Source organism: Hibiscus syriacus, unplaced genomic scaffold (genome assembly GCF_006381635.1).
Source record: "Hibiscus syriacus cultivar Baekdansim isolate YM2019G1 unplaced genomic scaffold, ASM638163v2 tig00006264_pilon, whole genome shotgun sequence".
Classification (NCBI taxonomy): Eukaryota; Viridiplantae; Streptophyta; class Magnoliopsida; order Malvales; family Malvaceae; genus Hibiscus; species Hibiscus syriacus.
The window spans coordinates 22,443-42,730 of record NW_024062091.1 but is presented as its reverse complement, the minus strand read 5'-3'; the positions used below and the strand labels follow the sequence as shown (position 1 = coordinate 42,730).

Here is a 20,288-nt window from a genome sequence, read left to right as displayed (position 1 = left end):
ATGATCAGTGACGAAGAAGATGAAGAGAGAGCCAACACAAGGGGTTAGAATTTAGGCAAAGATGAAGAAAAACATATTAAAAAAGATAAATTAAAAACTTGTCTCTATGTTGTTTTAGTTTTACAAAAAGGCTCATAATTAGTATTTTATCTAAAATTCGGAAGTTAAAATAAAAATTAAACCATTTTATTAATGTGCCACATCACATCGTAACGACATTCAACATTCAAGTGACCAAAATTTAATAAAATGATAATGTAAGTGATCAAAATTTAATAAATGATAACGTAAGTGACCAAAATTTAATAAAATGATAATGTAAGTGACCAAAACTTGTTAAACAAGATTTCATTTTGATTTTTTTTTTTCATTTCTCCATTTGACTAAAATAGTTTCAAGTTTCTTAGTCCCATATTTTATTTAATCTTGGTTGGTGGTGCAGGGGTGAGGTAGCAGCATGGGTGGCAGTGAAGCTGCAACCGGCGGATATTGAGGGATTTACTTCCCTCATTTTTTTGGTCTTAAATATATTAGTAAAATTGGTGATGACATATTCTGTATGCCATAATCAATAATAATTAAATTTTAATTTTAATGATTGAAGATTGTATATCACATTTATAAGATTAAATAATAGATAATAATTTCCATCTAATACTTAATTTATTATTATAAATCGTCACTTGTCTAATATATTATTTAATAAATAAAAAGATTTATCTTTTTCTCCAAAGTCATATAATAATATAATGGGTCAAACATTATACACGTGAGGTAATATAAGATTTCTAATAGTGGACAGAGTTCAGGAATGCAATGATAATCTTATTACCTCTTATTACCGCAGAAAATGAAGAGCTTCAAGACTGTCAACTTCAAGAATGACGTTTTTAAAGCCAATAAGAGACCAATGTAAGCACCCCAATGTTCAAGATTGTCAAATATTAAAGCAAGATTTCATTTTGATTTTTTAAATAGGAATTTCATTTTTTTTAATTGAAAGCGGCTTCGAATCGCGGGATTAATATCGAAATGTTTTATAATAAGGACCTGATTTATCACGAGTAACAAGCAAAAGAACATTCAATGGCTTCGAATCAATCATGGTAACTCGGCAGTTATCAAGGGATAACAATTTTGCTAAACAGTCGACTACCATATTGCATTAACGTGGAATCTAAATAAACACATTTTGATTCTTTTATTACTATTAATGTTAAAATAAAACTTAAATCATATAACTTTTTTATACATTGTTATTAGAAAACATTATCAGTAAGATAATATAAGATTTTTTTAATAGTTGGGGTGATTACAAAACTGTATCTGATCAGAATTTTCTTAATTAATTAATAATACAACAACTCGAACTCAAAACCTATAAGGAGAACAACATTTTATTTTACCACTGAAATCGATGGATGACTTCAGATAATATAAAATTCCTAATAGTTAACAAAGTTTTTAGGAATACAATAGTAATCTCATTACCTCTTATTTTCTTAGATAATATTACAACCTCTTATTTTCTTAGGTATTATTACATTTTATGAGAGTAACAATAATTAGACAATTTCATCCAATAAATTTATTGATTTTATCAATTCAATCATTTAAACCAAATAAAACTAAATTTAAGAATTTAAACTATAAAATATTGAGACATTTAATAAACCTAATAAAAAATATCAAATAAAAAAAGTAGTAAAACATAGAATAAAAATAAAATAAACATAAAATAAGGACCTAATTGCATATATGTGAAATTACTAAACTAAATGGGAAAAAATAAACATAAAATAGGACTAAATTAAAACAAATCGAATTTTGAAGGCTAAATCAGAATAAAATAAAAATAAACAGATTTAGGGATTAAAATGTAAAAACACACAGAAGTTACAGGAACTAAAAGGCAATTATACCATTTATTTAAGCATAAAAATAATCTGTTAAATTAAAAGGAAAAATTACAAAATCAGTCTACTCAATTTTAAAAAATTTAAAAGGCCACTACACATGACTAAAGTGTAAAAACACACTAAAAGTAGGGGACTAAAAGGAAATTATTCCAAAAATTATAAAGCATGGATAGAAATGGTAAAATCATGAAATCAGTCCCTTCCAGTGACAAGAGTGCAAAAACGCGCAAATTGTTAGGGGGCCTAAAAGTAAATTTCCCCTAAAACATTTTATAAATACAACTTTTGGCTTTTTTTCTTTTGCAACGTGCTTTTAGAAAAAAAATGAGAGAGATTCTATCCTCTCTTGCTTGGTTTCGGCCGGCCCACTATCGGCTACCGCTCCACCTCCAGCCATCGAAAACCCCAAATTTACCCAAAATACTCCATAAATGTATATCTACAATGTTAGGTCCTTTTTAGGGGTTAAAACCACCTAAAAACAACCCGAAACTACCCGAAAACCCCCCGAAACCCTTCGGGTTTCGCCGACTCCGGCGACACCTATGATGACTCAGGTAAGCCCCGATTTAACCCCCTTTTTTTAGTTTTTTTTACTATGAAACTGGTTATTATGGTGATTATTCGATAAAAAACTTTATTATTATTTTATTTCATTTTCAAAATGTTGTTAGTATTAGAAACAAAACTAGAAAAAAGGGTAGTGTTTTATTTTGAAAATAAAAAACTATCCCTTTTTTACTGATATTTAGAACCAAAAATAGTACAAAAAAATAAAAAGGCTAAAAGTGATTCGAACTAAAACAACAGAAAAAAGTAACCTTGACTGCTTATGGTTTTATTGCTTCGAAAAAAGAAAATTACAGTGTGCTCGACCCCTCTTCCTTTACAGTTACATGCATGGGTCTTTATACTTATTTTTTACATAATGAAATGATTCAAAACTTTGTTTTTTTTCTTGCTTGTTTCTACAGGTGATGGAGTGTTGGCAGAAGTGGCGTGCGTGGAGGCCTCGACTGGGATTAGGTGAGAGGAGGGCAGGTGCTGATTGGTGAATGAGGCGGCTACCCTAGGGTTAGGGTAGACCCGGGTCGGGTCTAGTTTTGGGCCCTAGGTTGGGTATTAAATCTGGGTTCTGGTTGGGTTTGGATCTGGTTGGGTTTGGGCACTGGTTTAGGTTTTACTTCGGTTTGGGCCAGGTTTTGTAATGGGTTGGATTGAGGCCCTGGTCTATTGGTTGAATTAGAAAAATGGTGCTTACAACTGCCCCTCTTTTATCATTGCTGTGAAACGAGAATAGAGCAAAGACTCAAAGCACCATTTTTCAACGTGGTCTCTTATTGTCAAGCTGTGAACTCTTCGCTGAGAATTTCAATTCTTCTCTTTCTGTGAAATCGTTGAGTCCTTACTACAAATGATGTTATCTTGCTTCGTTCTCTTGGTTGAGTCTCCTTCTTCAGTTCTTCAAGCTACGGGTTCTTCTCATAATTATCTTTCCACTAGAAATGTTGATCCATTGAGTGATGTGTTGCTGATTCGAAGTGTTGTGAATCAAGAAAAGGAAATGTGAACCCCTCTGGTGGGGCGTTACTGATTCGAAGTGTTGTGAATCGAGCAAAGGAAATGTTGAAAACACCCTACCCGAAGGTCTTTTGGATGGCCCGAAGGACTTATCATCTTGCTCGAAAGACTTATAGATGACCCGAAGGATTTAAGCATCATGCTCGAAAGACTTACTGATGGCCCGAATGACTTAAGCTGATTCGAAGTGTTGTGAATCGAGTAATAGGAAATGTTAACCCCTCTGGTGGGGCGTTGCTGATTCGAAGTGTTGTGAATTGAGCAAAGGAAATGTTGAAAATATCCTGCCTGAAGGTCTTATGGATGGTCCGAAGGACTTATCATCTTGCTCGAAAGACTTATAGATGACCCGAAGGATTTAAGCATCATGCTCGAAAGACTTACTGATGGCTCGAAAGACTTACTCATTAAGAAACCCTTGAAAATCAAGCTTAATTTCTTAAAATATTTTGTTTACAATTTTCATAAAGAATCCCCTAAAAATTAGGTTTAGCTTCTTTAAAAATTATTTGGAAATAATCATCATGAAACCTTTGAAAATCAGACTTAGTTTCTAAAAAATCATTTGAAAATATCAAGAAACCCCTAAAAATTAGGCATAGCTTATTATAAAAATTCATTAGAAATCATCATCAAGAAACCCCTAAAAATCAGGCTTAGTTTCTTTAAAACTTCTTTTGAAAACATCATGTCGTTTGGGTAATGTGCCCCTACATCGAAGTAATGATTCTTCTTTACTGGACTCCGCAATCCTTGATGCTTAGTCACTTTGAACAAAAATCCCTCTATTCGAGGCTTGAATTCTGTCTTTTTCTTCTCTTATTTTCTTGAAAAATCTGTAAAATATGCTTTGATGCTTGAAATGTGAATTCAATAGATATGTATCTAAATGTAATGCATGGCTTTCTTATGTGCATAAATGTTTATCAGTAATTCTCTTTTTGACTTCAAAATGGAGATCTCGGTCCTCCTCCACTTGATCAATCTTGTATTAACATATTGTCTTGTCAAAAAAAATTTAGGCCCAAAATCCGTTTGTCAAGACCCATATCCATACAATAAGAGAACATCCATCCACATATCCAAACCCATTTTCTCTCCTCTCATCCTATATTCCAGCTTCTTTGTACCTTAACTGATCCCTTAAACCATATTTGATTTAAGTGTCACACGGTTTATCAAAGGGATTAATTTTTTTTCTTTTAAAACCATTTATTCAACATTTTAAAATAATTAATCAAATATGAAAAACATAATCTCTATATATTCACTGAATCATCATCATTGTACTCTATTATTTCATATTAACAAATTTAAAAATATAAATTAAAAAATTAATGAATATAAATATTAATTTAATTAGAGACTTAAATCAAATAATCTCTTTCTCTTAAAAATTTTCTAATTTTTCATAAAAAAATAATTTATCATTTCTTCTTTTTCTTCCTTGAAAACTCTGTAATTCGCCACCAGTGTCAATAGCCCGTTCAGAGGAGTCATCATAACCAATTAAAATTATAAACATCATAGAAATATTTATTCGATTATTTAATTTTTTTCCTAATAATATAATCGAACGTGACTCTTACTTATCTTTTTGTTCAATTAAAATATAATATCTACAATTTGCTATTTAATATTGGTTAGGTGACACTTATTTAAAATATAATATAATTTTTTTTCCTCTGCATACTTTTGGTACATTTTCTTTTTCCTCATTATTTTCTTTACATTCCTTAAGCATTTATGTTTGAAAAACAAGTAATTAATAATCCATGTAGTGGTTTTAGTTATAAAAATAGGGATTGGTACTAGATTCGAATTTAACATGTTTAGTCTTGACCCGATTTTGTTGGGCCAGATTTAAAAAAAAATAAGTTCAGATCAGATCGAGTTCAAATTTATTGTGAACAATATCTGATTATAAAAATAATGTAATCATATCTTATATATTTAGGGATAATTATAATAATATCTCTCTATATATATTTTTTTCAATTAGATTCCTATTATATCAAATAAAATTAATAATTTTTATAAATATATTTATTTCGGGTCGGGTGAAATCACCTTAAACTCAAGTCGGGTCAGATTTTGGGTAGTGAGTGCATACTTTTTTGGGTCGTATTGGGTTGGTCGAAAACCTAACCCGGCCCATGCCCATTACTAAGTAAAAATGATTGTTATTCTCCCTAGAGATCCTGAATTCGAATAATTGCATCTATAGGATGTACAGGCTTATCAAATCTAGGACCTCTGAAAATGATAAAATATGTACTTTTTATGATAAAATAGTTAAATTAATACAAAATAGTATTTGATAAATAAAAAGTTAAATTTAAATTACTATACTATCCACGTACAACGTAACATCTAAATATCTGATTTTTAAAATGAATACAAATTTAGTCAAAATTAAAGTAAAATAATTACAATATCAAATATTGATAAAACTCATGATTAAAAACTCTCCATTGCTTAATTATTATGCAGTTTTCTAACACAATCGCAGCAAGAAAAGGGCCAGGCGAGGGGTATAATGATGAAACGAAAGAAAAGTTTCAGACAGAAACAACTAAAGAAGCAAAAAACAGTATGTTATAAACCCAATTCCTGCTATCTACTATCCAAAGAAAGTTGGTAAGTTAGTAACAATTAAAAATGGATAAATCTTTTGTTAAGAAATTAAATTTTGATCGGTCTATAATTATTTTATTTTATCTCTTATAAAAAGATGGTCAGGAAATGGATAATACATGAAAAGAATATGTTATAAACCCAATTCCTTTTTTCTACCATCCGAAGAAAGTTGGTAAGTTTCAGTAACATGTAGAAATGGATAAATATTGCTACAAATTTAAATTTTGATCGGTCTATAATTTTTTTATTTTATCTCTTATAAATAGATGGTCAGGAAATGATCAATGCATGAAAATAATATGTTATAAACCCAATTCCTTTTTTCTACCATCCGAAGAAAGTTGGTAAGTTTCAATAACTTGTAGTAATGGATAAATATTTTGTTACAAATTTAAATTTTGATCGGTTTATAATTATTTTATTTTATCTCTTATAAAAAGATGGTCAGAAAATGGACAATGCAGGAAAAGAATATGTCATAAACCCAATTCCTTTTTTCTACCATCCGTAGAAAGTTGGTAAGTTTCAGTAACATGTAGAAATGGAAAAATCTTTTGTTACAAATTGAAATTTTGATCGGTCTATAATTCTTTTATTTTATCTCTTATAAATAGATGGTCAGGAAATGGACAATGCAGGAAAAGAATATGTTATAAACCCAATTCCTTTTTCTACCATACGAAGAAAGTTGGTAAGTTTCAGTAACATGTAGAAATGGATAAATCTTTTGTTATAAATTTAAATTTTGATCGGTCTATAACTCTTTTATTTTATCTCTTATAAATAGATGGTCAGGAAATGGACAATGCAGGAAAAGAATATATCATAAACCCAATTCCTTTTTTTTACCATCCGAAGAAAGTTGGTAAGTTTCAGTAACATGTAGAAATGGATAAATCTTTTGTTACAAACTGAAATTTTTATCGGTCTATAATTCTTTTATTTTATCTCTTATATATAGATGGTCAGGAAATGGACAATGCAGGAAAAGAAAATGTTATAAACCCAATTCCTTTTTTCTACCATACGAAGAAAGTTGGTAAGTTTCAGTAACATGTAGAAATAGATAAATCTTTTGTTACAAATTTAAATAATTTTGATCGGTCTATAATTCTTTATTTTATATCTTATAAATAGATGATCAGAAAATAGATAATGCAGAAAAAGAATCTGTTATAAACCCAATTCCTTTTTTCTACCATCCGAAGAAAATTGGTTAATTATTATGCAGTTTTCTAACACAATCGCAGCAAGAAAAGGGCCAGGCGAGGGGTATAATGATGAAACGAAAGAAAAGTTTCAGACAGAAACAACTAAAGAAGCAAAAAACAGTATGTTATAAACCCAATTCCTGCTATCTACTATCCAAAGAAAGTTGGTAAGTTAGTAACAATTAAAAATGGATAAATCTTTTGTTAAGAAATTAAATTTGATCGGTCTATAATTATTTTATTTTATCTCTTATAAAAAGATGGTCAGGAAATGGATAATACATGAAAAGAATATGTTATAAACCCAATTCCTTTTTTCTACCATCCGAAGAAAGTTGGTAAGTTTCAGTAACATGTAGAAATGGATAAATATTGCTACAAATTTAAATTTTGATCGGTCTATAATTTTTTTATTTTATCTCTTATAAATAGATGGTCAGGAAATGATCAATGCATGAAAATAATATGTTATAAACCCAATTCCTTTTTTCTACCATCCGAAGAAAGTTGGTAAGTTTCAATAACTTGTAGTAATGGATAAATATTTTGTTACAAATTTAAATTTTGATCGGTTTATAATTATTTTATTTTATCTCTTATAAAAAGATGGTCAGAAAATGGACAATGCAGGAAAAGAATATGTCATAAACCCAATTCCTTTTTTCTACCATCCGTAGAAAGTTGGTAAGTTTCAGTAACATGTAGAAATGGAAAAATCTTTTGTTACAAATTGAAATTTTGATCGGTCTATAATTCTTTTATTTTATCTCTTATAAATAGATGGTCAGGAAATGGACAATGCAGGAAAAGAATATGTTATAAACCCAATTCCTTTTTCTACCATACGAAGAAAGTTGGTAAGTTTCAGTAACATGTAGAAATGGATAAATCTTTTGTTATAAATTTAAATTTTGATCGGTCTATAACTCTTTATTTTATCTCTTATAAATAGATGGTCAGGAAATGGACAATGCAGGAAAAGAATATATCATAAACCCAATTCCTTTTTTTTACCATCCGAAGAAAGTTGGTAAGTTTCAGTAACATGTAGAAATGGATAAATCTTTTGTTACAAACTGAAATTTTTATCGGTCTATAATTCTTTTATTTTATCTCTTATACATAGATGGTCAGGAAATGGACAATGCAGGAAAAGAAAATGTTATAAACCCAATTCCTTTTTTCTACCATACGAAGAAAGTTGGTAAGTTTCAGTAACATGTAGAAATAGATAAATCTTTTGTTACAAATTTAAATAATTTTGATCGGTCTATAATTCTTTATTTTATATCTTATAAATAGATGATCAGAAAATAGATAATGCAGAAAAAGAATCTGTTATAAACCCAATTCCTTTTTTCTACCATCCGAAGAAAATTGGTTAATTATTATGCAGTTTTCTAACACAATCGCAGCAAGAAAAGGGCCAGGCGAGGGGTATAATGATGAAACGAAAGAAAAGTTTCAGACATAAACAACTAAAGAAGCAAAAAACAGTATGTTATAAACCCAATTCCTGCTATCTACTATCCAAAGAAAGTTGGTAAGTTAGTAACAATTAAAAATGGATAAATCTTTTGTTAAGAAATTAAATTTTGATCGGTCTATAATTATTTTATTTTATCTCTTATAAAAAGATGGTCAGGAAATGGATAATACATGAAAAGAATATGTTATAAACCCAATTCCTTTTTTCTACCATCCGAAGAAAGTTGGTAAGTTTCAGTAACATGTAGAAATGGATAAATATTGCTACAAATTTAAATTTTGATCGGTCTATAATTTTTTTATTTTATCTCTTATAAATAGATGGTCAGGAAATGATCAATGCATGAAAATAATATGTTATAAACCCAATTCCTTTTTTCTACCATCCGAAGAAAGTTGGTAAGTTTCAATAACTTGTAGTAATGGATAAATATTTTGTTACAAATTTAAATTTTGATCGGTTTATAATTATTTTATTTTATCTCTTATAAAAAGATGGTCAGAAAATGGACAATGCAGGAAAAGAATATGTCATAAACCCAATTCCTTTTTTCTACCATCCGTAGAAAGTTGGTAAGTTTCAGTAACATGTAGAAATGGAAAAATCTTTTGTTACAAATTGAAATTTTGATCGGTCTATAATTCTTTATTTTATCTCTTATAAATAGATGGTCAGGAAATGGACAATGCAGGAAAAGAATATGTTATAAACCCAATTCCTTTTTCTACCATACGAAGAAAGTTGGTAAGTTTCAGTAACATGTAGAAATGGATAAATCTTTTGTTATAAATTTAAATTTTGATCGGTCTATAACTCTTTTATTTTATCTCTTATAAATAGATGGTCAGGAAATGGACAATGCAGGAAAAGAATATATCATAAACCCAATTCCTTTTTTTACCATCCGAAGAAAGTTGGTAAGTTTCAGTAACATGTAGAAATGGATAAATCTTTTGTTACAAACTGAAATTTTTATCGGTCTATAATTCTTTTATTTTATCTCTTATACATAGATGGTCAGGAAATGGACAATGCAGGAAAAGAAAATGTTATAAACCCAATTCCTTTTTTCTACCATACGAAGAAAGTTGGTAAGTTTCAGTAACATGTAGAAATAGATAAATCTTTGTTACAAATTTAAATAATTTTGATCGGTCTATAATTCTTTATTTTATATCTTATAAATAGATGATCAGAAAATAGATAATGCAGAAAAAGAATCTGTTATAAACCCAATTCCTTTTTTCTACCATCCGAAGAAAATTGGTTAATTATTATGCAGTTTTCTAACACAATCGCAGCAAGAAAAGGGCCAGGCGAGGGGTATAATGATGAAACGAAAGAAAAGTTTCAGACAGAAACAACTAAAGAAGCAAAAAACAGTATGTTATAAACCCAATTCCTGCTATCTACTATCCAAAGAAAGTTGGTAAGTTAGTAACAATTAAAAATGGATAAATCTTTTGTTAAGAAATTAAATTTTGATCGGTCTATAATTATTTTATTTTATCTCTTATAAAAAGATGGTCAGGAAATGGATAATACATGAAAAGAATATGTTATAAACCCAATTCCTTTTTTCTACCATCCGAAGAAAGTTGGTAAGTTTCAGTAACATGTAGAAATGGATAAATATTGCTACAAATTTAAATTTTGATCGGTCTATAATTTTTTATTTTATCTCTTATAAATAGATGGTCAGGAAATGATCAATGCATGAAAATAATATGTTATAAACCCAATTCCTTTTTTCTACCATCCGAAGAAAGTTGGTAAGTTTCAATAACTTGTAGTAATGGATAAATATTTTGTTACAAATTTAAATTTTGATCGGTTTATAATTATTTTATTTTATCTCTTATAAAAAGATGGTCAGAAAATGGACAATGCAGGAAAAGAATATGTCATAAACCCAATTCCTTTTTTCTACCATCCGTAGAAAGTTGGTAAGTTTCAGTAACATGTAGAAATGGAAAAATCTTTTGTTACAAATTGAAATTTTGATCGGTCTATAATTCTTTTATTTTATCTCTTATAAATAGATGGTCAGGAAATGGACAATGCAGGAAAAGAATATGTTATAAACCCAATTCCTTTTTCTACCATACGAAGAAAGTTGATAAGTTTCAGTAACATGTAGAAATGGATAAATCTTTTGTTATAAATTTAAATTTTGATCGGTCTATAACTCTTTTATTTTATCTCTTATAAATAGATGGTCAGGAAATGGACAATGCAGGAAAAGAATATATCATAAACCCAATTCCTTTTTTTTACCATCCGAAGAAAGTTGGTAAGTTTCAGTAACATGTAGAAATGGATAAATCTTTTGTTACAAACTGAAATTTTTATCGGTCTATAATTCTTTTATTTTATCTCTTATACATAGATGGTCAGGAAATGGACAATGCAGGAAAAGAAAATGTTATAAACCCAATTCCTTTTTTCTACCATACGAAGAAAGTTGGTAAGTTTCAGTAACATGTAGAAATAGATAAATCTTTTGTTACAAATTTAAATAATTTTGATCGGTCTATAATTCTTTATTTTATATCTTATAAATAGATGATCAGAAAATAGATAATGCAGAAAAAGAATCTGTTATAAACCCAATTCCTTTTTTCTACCATCCGAAGAAAATTGGTAAGTTTGAGTAACATGTAGAAATGGATAAATCTTTTGTTACGAATTTAAATTTTGATCGGTTTATAGTTCTTTTATTTTATCTCTTATAAATAGATGGTCAAGAAATGGACAATGTAGGAAAAGAATATGTTATAAATTCAATTCCTTTTTTCTACCATCCGAAGAAAATTGGTAAGTTTAAGTACATGTAGAAATAGATAAATCTTTTGAGACGGATTTTAAATTGGATCAATCTATAGTTGATTTGCAGAGACTGTGAATTAAAGAAGTTTGTTGTTGACTTTCAGGTTCAACTTGAAGACTATGTTCATCAAAAGAGAAATAATCGTTTAATAAAATATTGGGCTTTCAAGGAAGAAGAATCTTATGTATTCAAAATAATATTTGTGTTGTATTTATATATATATATATATGGCCAGAAAGATCAATAATTGAAGATGGGTGAAGCATTGTCTCCTATTTATATTTCCAAATTGATGAAAAATTATTTCATTTGGACATAAGCTCTGTGTAAAAGTGACAAAAAGAAAAGTAAAGAAAATCATTAATTAAAAAAACATATTCATCTTTTGCACTCAATTTTTTAAATAATATTTTGATTTTTAATTTTAATTTTTTATTAAATTAAACTATGTTACACGGGTATGGTAATCTGATACCATTTTATGTACTTAATACGTCTCCGAGATGAGTACAAGACGGACATAAGTATAAGTATAACTTGGGTATACGTCTCATGTTGAATGGGTACGATTATAGTTAACCCGGGTATGCCAGAGAGATTTCTGGGGACCTATCGGGGATGACGTTTGATCTTCACACACGTATTCATGTTTATTTTTTAGATTTAACTTAAAATAAATAATAATAATTTTGAATAAGAAATTAAAGTGGATTTTGAAGTGAATATCAAGCGACTTACAATGAATTTTTGGATGATATTCATATAGTTTTGGGCTGAGATGTCGTCTTACGTATGAATGGTCTTTCAGTTATCTTTTTAATAATCTTGAAACGCCTCAATTGAATGTCGGAAATGCAATATATATTCGTTTTAACGAAAATAATACAAACATAAAACTTGATATTGATCTAAATCGTGATTTTGTAGTAATTAATGATCGGATTATTGAGACTCTAGGATTGATCTTTCGGGTTATGGATGATCGGATTAACATTATTAAGTTGGTTGATTTTAAAGGTGAGTCGAGTTCTTGTGGATCATTGGCTGATTGGCTGACTACTGATAGTTTATCTAGGGATGCTATCTTTAAAGCTAGGTGATAATCGGGTTAGGGCTGAAGTGGTTCAGTTATCTTGTTGTGAGTGTAAGGGATTGGTCTCCTCATCCAAAACCACTTCCCTCATCGTCGTTTAAGCTCTGGTCGACAGTGTCGTGCACCACCATCGCCGTTGGGACCGTCGGTGCCGTGCGATCAAAAACCCCATTGTCCCTTGCCTTGATATGTTGACATTTGTTGAGAATTGACGTTTGAAGCGTTCGATGGGAAACCAAGCCACCGCCTTCGACTTCTTTAAATTTACGTTGATTACGTCCCCGTTGAATTACACCACCCTCACCATTGAGTCCCCATTCAGTCGCAGTTAGGGCCCAGTTGGCAGTGTCCCTGTCGTCGTGTTTTTCTCCGGTCACCATTGGTAATGAACTCCAATCGCTCCCTTTCTCATTTTTATTTGGTTTTAGTTGATTATTGGTATTGATTTGGGATTGTTTTGGTGTGAGAATGCTTCGGGAGTCTTCGGCCGTCCGTCCCGACCCTTGTTGCCGCCGTACAAGCCGTCACACGCCTATAGTGCACGTGAGATTTGTCTGCCGCTCCAGGAAGCTTCTGAAACCGATCCAGCTAGATCGAACCGGTCCAGTCAAACCATCTATTCTCATTTTCTGTTTTGATTATTGGTATTAATCTTCTTAGAGCTTTGAAGAAAACAGATAACATGTGAATGATGATATGGCATAAAATTTAAATGATTTTCTATAAAATTTGAGGACTTAATTATTTTTAGGTTAAACTAATTATTTGTCACCCATCTATTCTCATGTTTTTGTTTTGGTCACTCAACTTTTTTTTTCACAACCATTTCTAACACTACGTTTCTATTTTTGTCTCCCAATGTTCAATTTGACTATAACGAAAATGATGTTATGGCATAGTATAATAACAATATTAGTCATCAAAACTCACATATTCTATTAAATTCATCATAATTTGAAATAATTCAATAAAAGCTCAATATTTCAAAATCCTATTAATTTGATTCATATTTTAATTTAAAATATTTTTTTAATTTTTTAATGCTTGATGTAGGATTTAATTTATTAATACTTGATGGCCGATTTACGAAAACCATGACTCGTGGTGCATGCATGTAACCGAATAAAACATCACTTTGCATTCAGTTAATTTCCAAGTTCTTGTTCCAGAAAGCCAACTATAATTACCCATGGAAGATATTGTAACTTCAATTCGAAAGGGGTTTTAGCAAAATTTTAACGAGACCGTGGCCAAAATTTGACAGAAAGTCAAAATTTTAACGACAAAAGTAATCTATTGAATTATTTTAAATTATGACTAATTTAATACACTGTGTAAATTTTGAGGACTAAAACTATTATTAAACCATGAGATATCATTGTTTTCGTTAATTTAACTACCAAACTAAATGGTAGGTGACTAAAATAAAGCAAAACATAACATTAAATATAATTTTAAAGAAAAAATAATTGGAACATCAAAACAGAAATAATTTAATCTATCTTCTATAAAGTTTTTATTACTCGAGACAACACATGTCTCGCAACAAACACAAGTATTTCAAATTCAAGTGTCCGGAACAAGAACAAAGTTGTCCGCCGGGAAGAAAAGGCAGACAGGAAGTGTCCCAAGTTTGATCCCCAGCACGCGAAACGACACATGGTTTCGGTTCCACTGCAAAGTATCCATGTGACAACAGCAAGCGCGGTCACCCAATCACCATTCTTACCACCCAATGATACCTTAAAAACTCTGTTCTCCGTCAACTGGCTATGGCAATACAATACGACATAAGGGTAGGGTTTGGTGTGAGACGACACCATCACCGGAGCCAGTATCTATTCCGATGTTTCTAACACGGTATAGTTTTGGAAAAGTGTCATCAACTTCGTATGATGTTCCGTCGCAACGATCTTGAAATCGGCATTGGATTCGAAGACGCTGGTTGCGAAATCGAACATAGATTATTTTATATATTCATAATGGATGCTTGAAAGTCGAACATAGATTATCGGTGACGAAGAAGATGAAGAGAGAGCCAACACAAGGGGTTAGGGCTTCGACAAAGATGAAGAAAAACATATTATAAAAGATAAATTAAAAACTTGTCTCTAAGTTGTTTTAGATTTACAAAAAGGTCCAAATTAGTATTTTATCTAAAATCCGGAGGTTAAAATAAAAATTAAACCATTTTATTAATGTGTCACATCACATACTAACGACATTCAACGTTCAAGTGACCAAAATTTAATAAAATGATAATGTGAGTGACTAAAATAATATTCGTGTCACTTATGTTATCAATTTATAATTTTTTGTCACTTTTGTAGTTGTGTTATCGATTTATAACATTTTGATCAATGTAACGTTAAATGTGGTTAGTTTGATGGCGTGATACATTATTTTAAAAAGAGTGTAATTTTTAATTTGAGGTTAATTTTAAATTTAATCCTTAAACCTGAGATAAAATACTAATTTGACCCATAAATTTAAATACCATTTTATCTATAAATAATTTTGGAATGTTATCGTTTTATTAAGTTTTGGTCACTTAGACGTTAAATGTCGTTAGTTTGATAACATGACACATTAATAAAAATATTTCATTTTATAATATATCTTTTATTCTCGGTAGCTTGATTAAAGGTAAGAACTTTTTTGTCCAACATTCCTAGTCCGAGTTTACAAAGTTAAATAATATAATCTCCTCACTTAAAGCTTCAATTCAAGCTCTCTTTCTATAAGTTTGGCCATGGTGAGGGTTTAGAATAGGTTTTAGAACCCTTAACTTAATCAACCCATTTTGATTGTATTTCAGTATGTAGGAAGTTTCTTTGACTTCTTTTCAAGTTCCTAGATAAGTTAATAACTTGTTTCTTTCTTGTTGATTAGTGAGAGAAGTGGGACAAAGCTTTAAAGATAAGAACAATGAAAAGTTTATGATTGGTTAAGCTAAGAGGGATTCTAGCTGTTTTGGAGTAATGTGTCACACTTCTAACTCAACTATAACACTTGTAGATCAACATGTGTAGCTTGTTTGCTTGTATGAATGCGTGTAGCATAATGTGTGCATTTTACTTGGGGATTGGTTTGAGAAGGATTTGTTGTTATTCATGTATAAAAATGATATATTATGGCCCTTTATGATTCTCATAAGATTTAAACATCACCATAAGGCCTTAGATATGTGATTGAGGAGAGTTGGGATGAGATTCCCCTAAAATACAAGATATTTATGTGCTTGAGTAATGATACTGAATGATTTAGTATTGATATTGCTCATACGAGGGTCAAGATTTGAGATGTAGTTGGATAGTATCGATACAATGTTCTTGAGGTATAAATAATGTACGTCGAGTATCGATACCAAAGGTAGTGATATCAATACATGGTTTATTTTCAAACTTCAGGGCTTAAATTGATATTGATACTTAGGGTAGGTATTGGTACCATCAGGTGAGTATCAATACTCTGGATAAGGGTATTGATACTAGGTTTATTTTGATAAACTTTGAGAGCTATTTTGTTATTGATACATCTGAAGGGTACTATTGATACTTGTGTGGAAGAATCGATACCATGGGTATTAAATTGAACTTTAAGGTGTTTTTTGGTATCGATACTTAGGGTAAGTATTGATACCTTAGGTTTGGTATCAATACCCAAAGGTAGGTATCCATACCATCTTGGAGGAATAGTTAGAAAACTTTGTTTCAATGAAAGACTCGAGTAAGAAGTTTAGAGATGTCTTGACCACTATTAAAAGCTTGAAAGTGGAAACATTGATTAAATGTATGCGATTAAACATAATAATACTATGAGGTAAGATTCTATTAGACTTATGCCTTTGTTTAACACTCTGGAAATGATAAGGACACCCGAGTTACTTGTGCATGAAAATCGTCTTGTTTGTATGATAAATATTCAAATACATCCAAATTAATATTATGTTATATATAATGCTAGTCGGATGTTACTCCAATGTTCAGGTTACCCAAACTTATCTTGAATACTCTAGAGAAATAGACAACTCACGTGTTAGATGATGATGCTATGTGACCTAGATCTTATCTAGAGTAACTTTATCATAAGCTAGAGGAGTGTGAGTCTCGTGATGCTGATGCGACCTCGGACTACATCATGATGCTTAGTTTTGCTTTGTATGTGTGACGCATCTATATTGTTAACAACTACACTTGTTGGCATGCTAATATGATGAATGCATGTAGTATAATAGGGTTATTTGTGAGACACTAAGCTCGTTAGTTCAAAGTTTGAAATGTGTTTCCGTCCACATGTTCTTAGGTGGACATTCAACGAGCTTATCGTTGGATTCGAGATTTCATATTTGATTGAGCTATTAAAATATGTCTTGGATATTGTCATATGGCATGTATTATTTATTGATTTTATGTATATTTGAGTCATAACTCTGTTTTGATATATTTATTATTATGTTTTGGGATGTAATGTTTGGACCTCCCCTTCAAAACTTAATGCTTGTGGTTATTAAACATATGATTTTATTTATTATTGTGGTTATTAAACATATGATTTTATTTATTATTATGGTTATGACTATTATATTGAGTAAATGGTTTAAAAATGATTAATCACTTTGATGGTTTTGCGTGACACTTAATCTTTCGGATTCGAGGTGGATCATATTAGATTATTTTATATATTCATAAAGGATGCTTGAAAGTTGAACATAGATGATCGGTGAAGAAGAAGATGAAGAGAGAGCCAACACAAGGGGTTAGAGTTTCGACAAAGATGAAGAAAAATATATTAAAAAAGATAAATTAAAAAACTTGTCTCTAAGTTATTATAGATTTACACAAAGGCCCAAATTAGTATTTTATCTAAAAATCGGAGGTTAAAATAAAAATTAAACCATTTTATTAATAGGCCACATCACATACTAACGACATTCAACATTTAAGTGACCAAAATTTAATAAAATGATAATGTAAGTGACCAAAACTTATTGTGAGCACCATTTTATTTACAAACCAAACCCAACTAAATATAACCCAAAACCCCTTTTACAAAATAGCCCAAACCCGCATTTACACCATACCTAGCGGGCAGCCGCCCACTGCACCCAACCAGCTTCCACCTCTTCCTGCCCCAACCGAAGGCTACCCCGATTCTGCCCTAATCCCAGCTACCCAATGCACACATGCCAAACCCCTGCAAAACAAGAAACAAAATAGGAATTATTTATTTTCAGATGTAATTGGGTATTTAATCGAAGAATTAATCTATAACAAAGGATGGAAAATCCTCCAAAAAACCATTGTAACACTTGGTTCACACGCAATAAACAACCAGTTTGAAGGTTTTTTCTCTGTTATTTTTTTACATTCAAACAAATTTATTTATTTTATTTTTTATTTATTTATCTTCTTTTTTTTTGCATTTTATTTTCTGTTTGAATCTCAATAGATTTTTATTTTCGAAGCAAATCATGGCTTTATTTCCCCCTAAAAACACTAATATATTCACACATATATTCAAATAAAAAACAATTGAAATATTTTTTTGATATTTATTCCGAACCTAATCAACCCAACTAACTAGAAAATAATATAAAAAAATAAGTAGAGGGATTCAGTCTTACCTGGGTCATCAAAGCGTATACGGAGTCCATGGGAGCCGAACCGTTTTGGTCGAATTTCATGTGATTCGGGGTTGTTTTGGGTAGTTTTATACTTGGGCCAGGTTCGGGGTCGATAGATCTATATTCAGTGAGCTTTCGGGGTCGTTTTGGGTTTTCCCACCAGAGCTGGCTAGGGGTGGCCGACCTATTGCGGCCGGGGGAGAAGGGAGAACACAAACTTTTTCCCCTTTTTTATGGTTTTGGTCGAAATGAGAGATTCTAAAATAAGTTTGATATATATAGGGTAAATTAATGGGTTATTTGTGTTTTAAATCCCTAAAACTTTGCCGTATTTTTACATTTTGGTCCCTATTGGGACCAAAATTGATATTTTACCTTTCTACTATGCATGTTTTTAACTTTTTGGTTTATTCACTCTTTAGTCCCTCTTATTTTAGCATATTTTTACATTTTTAGTCCTTTAAGGATTGTTTTTTGATTTATCCATTTTTATGCCTGATTTTTTATTTTTAGGGTTAATTTCATTTAGGTCGCTTTAAGTTTGCCATGTTTTTGCATTTTAGTCATGTGTAGTGACTTTTTATTTTTTTAAATATAGGAGGTTTTATTATGTAATTTTACCTTTTTATTTAACATGTTACTTTTAGGCTTAATTGAAAAATAAAAAATTACTCTTAGGTCCTTGTAGATTACGCGTGTTTTGTATTTTAGTCACTAGTTTGTTTATTTTATTTCATTTCAAATTAAGATTTAAGTTTTAATTTATTTTAATTTAAACCCTTTGTATGTTTAATTTTAGTTTAGTAATTTAAAATTTGTGCAATTAGGTCCTTGTACTTGTGTTTTTTTTCTATTTTGTTTTTGCTATTTTTTTATTTTTATTATTATTTTAGTATTTTAATTATGTTTATTAATCATATTTATTTTTCATAGCTTTTTTCTTAGATTTAATTTTAAGTTGCTTTAGCATTCAAATCAAACCTAGAAATTAGGATGACACTCTAGTTTAATTAGAGAGCAATTCGAGTCGAGTTTTCGCATAAGATACCCGAGTACTCGAATCGATTGCTCAATTTTTAAAATTTATTGATAATTTATATTGTCTAAGAAATATTTTAGTTTTAGTAATTTAGGTAATTAGGTTTTTTGGGTTATTAATTAGTCCTCAACCTTAGCAATTATTAATTTAGGTCCTTAAGCTTTTTAGATCTTTTAGAACTTGATATTATAGATCTTGACATTTAATCCCCAAACTTCAATTAGAACTTTAATTTAGACATAATTAAATAGGTTAAATAGAGTCTCCACTTTTAGTTAGATTTTAAACTAGTCTTGTAATTTAGGGAATAATTCGAGTTGGTCCTCGCCTAAATGCTCGAGTGACCATCTCGATTATTTGATTTAATAATTGGTTTAAAATCAAATAGGGTTAATATTAGAGCCTACATTTAGCTTTAATCCCCAAGGTTCCATAATTTTCATAATTTGACACTTTGAGCTAGAAAAAACCTTAATTTACCCTTAGCGTAATTAGGATGAACAAAAATTTGTTTGATTGCATTTTATTTTTTTAAACCTAAGGCATTGTTCACTTATTAAGGAATTAATAATATATCTCACGCAATCATGCTCCGTGGGTGACTACTGGTAATTCCCGAAATAAGTCGACATCCTTTTCAAAGATCGCATCATGATTTTCTAAAAACGAGGCAATATTCGGTTATTAGGCACTATAGCTGACCTCCTGCATTTACGCTTGGGAGAGAATGCTATCGGTCTCAACAAACGAATACCCTTTTCAACTTTGCATCCGTAATGATTTTCAAATTAAACAAAATTGAATTCAAAATTTCCAATTTTAAATATAGGTTAATCAACTAGGTACCAATTTTTGGGCGC

At 30.2% G+C, this 20,288-nt stretch overlaps 2 long non-coding RNA genes across 5 annotated transcripts; both read left to right on the top strand.

Moving 5' to 3' along the window:
• The first annotated feature begins 6,929 nt into the window (after positions 1 to 6,929).
• LOC120200639 lies at positions 6,930 to 7,634 on the top strand. The gene is made up of 3 exons (XR_005523586.1): positions 6,930 to 7,005; positions 7,102 to 7,179; positions 7,612 to 7,634. It is a non-coding gene; the product is annotated as an uncharacterized LOC120200639 (long non-coding RNA).
• Position 7,635: 1 nt separating this feature from the next.
• On the top strand, positions 7,636 to 11,604 carry LOC120200638. 4 transcript variants are annotated; one of them, XR_005523584.1, is made up of 6 exons: positions 7,636 to 7,689; positions 7,958 to 8,035; positions 8,989 to 9,066; positions 9,854 to 9,931; positions 10,364 to 10,441; positions 11,580 to 11,604. It is a non-coding gene; the product is annotated as an uncharacterized LOC120200638 (long non-coding RNA). The 4 variants fall into 4 exon arrangements; XR_005523583.1 differs by lacking the exons at positions 7,636 to 7,689; positions 7,958 to 8,035; positions 9,854 to 9,931; positions 11,580 to 11,604 and adding exons at positions 9,335 to 9,412; positions 10,883 to 11,133; positions 11,230 to 11,308 and having other exon boundaries at positions 9,013 to 9,066; XR_005523585.1 differs by lacking the exons at positions 7,636 to 7,689; positions 7,958 to 8,035; positions 9,854 to 9,931; positions 11,580 to 11,604 and adding exons at positions 9,335 to 9,412; positions 11,230 to 11,303 and having other exon boundaries at positions 9,013 to 9,066.
• Positions 11,605 to 20,288: the final 8,684 nt, after the last annotated feature.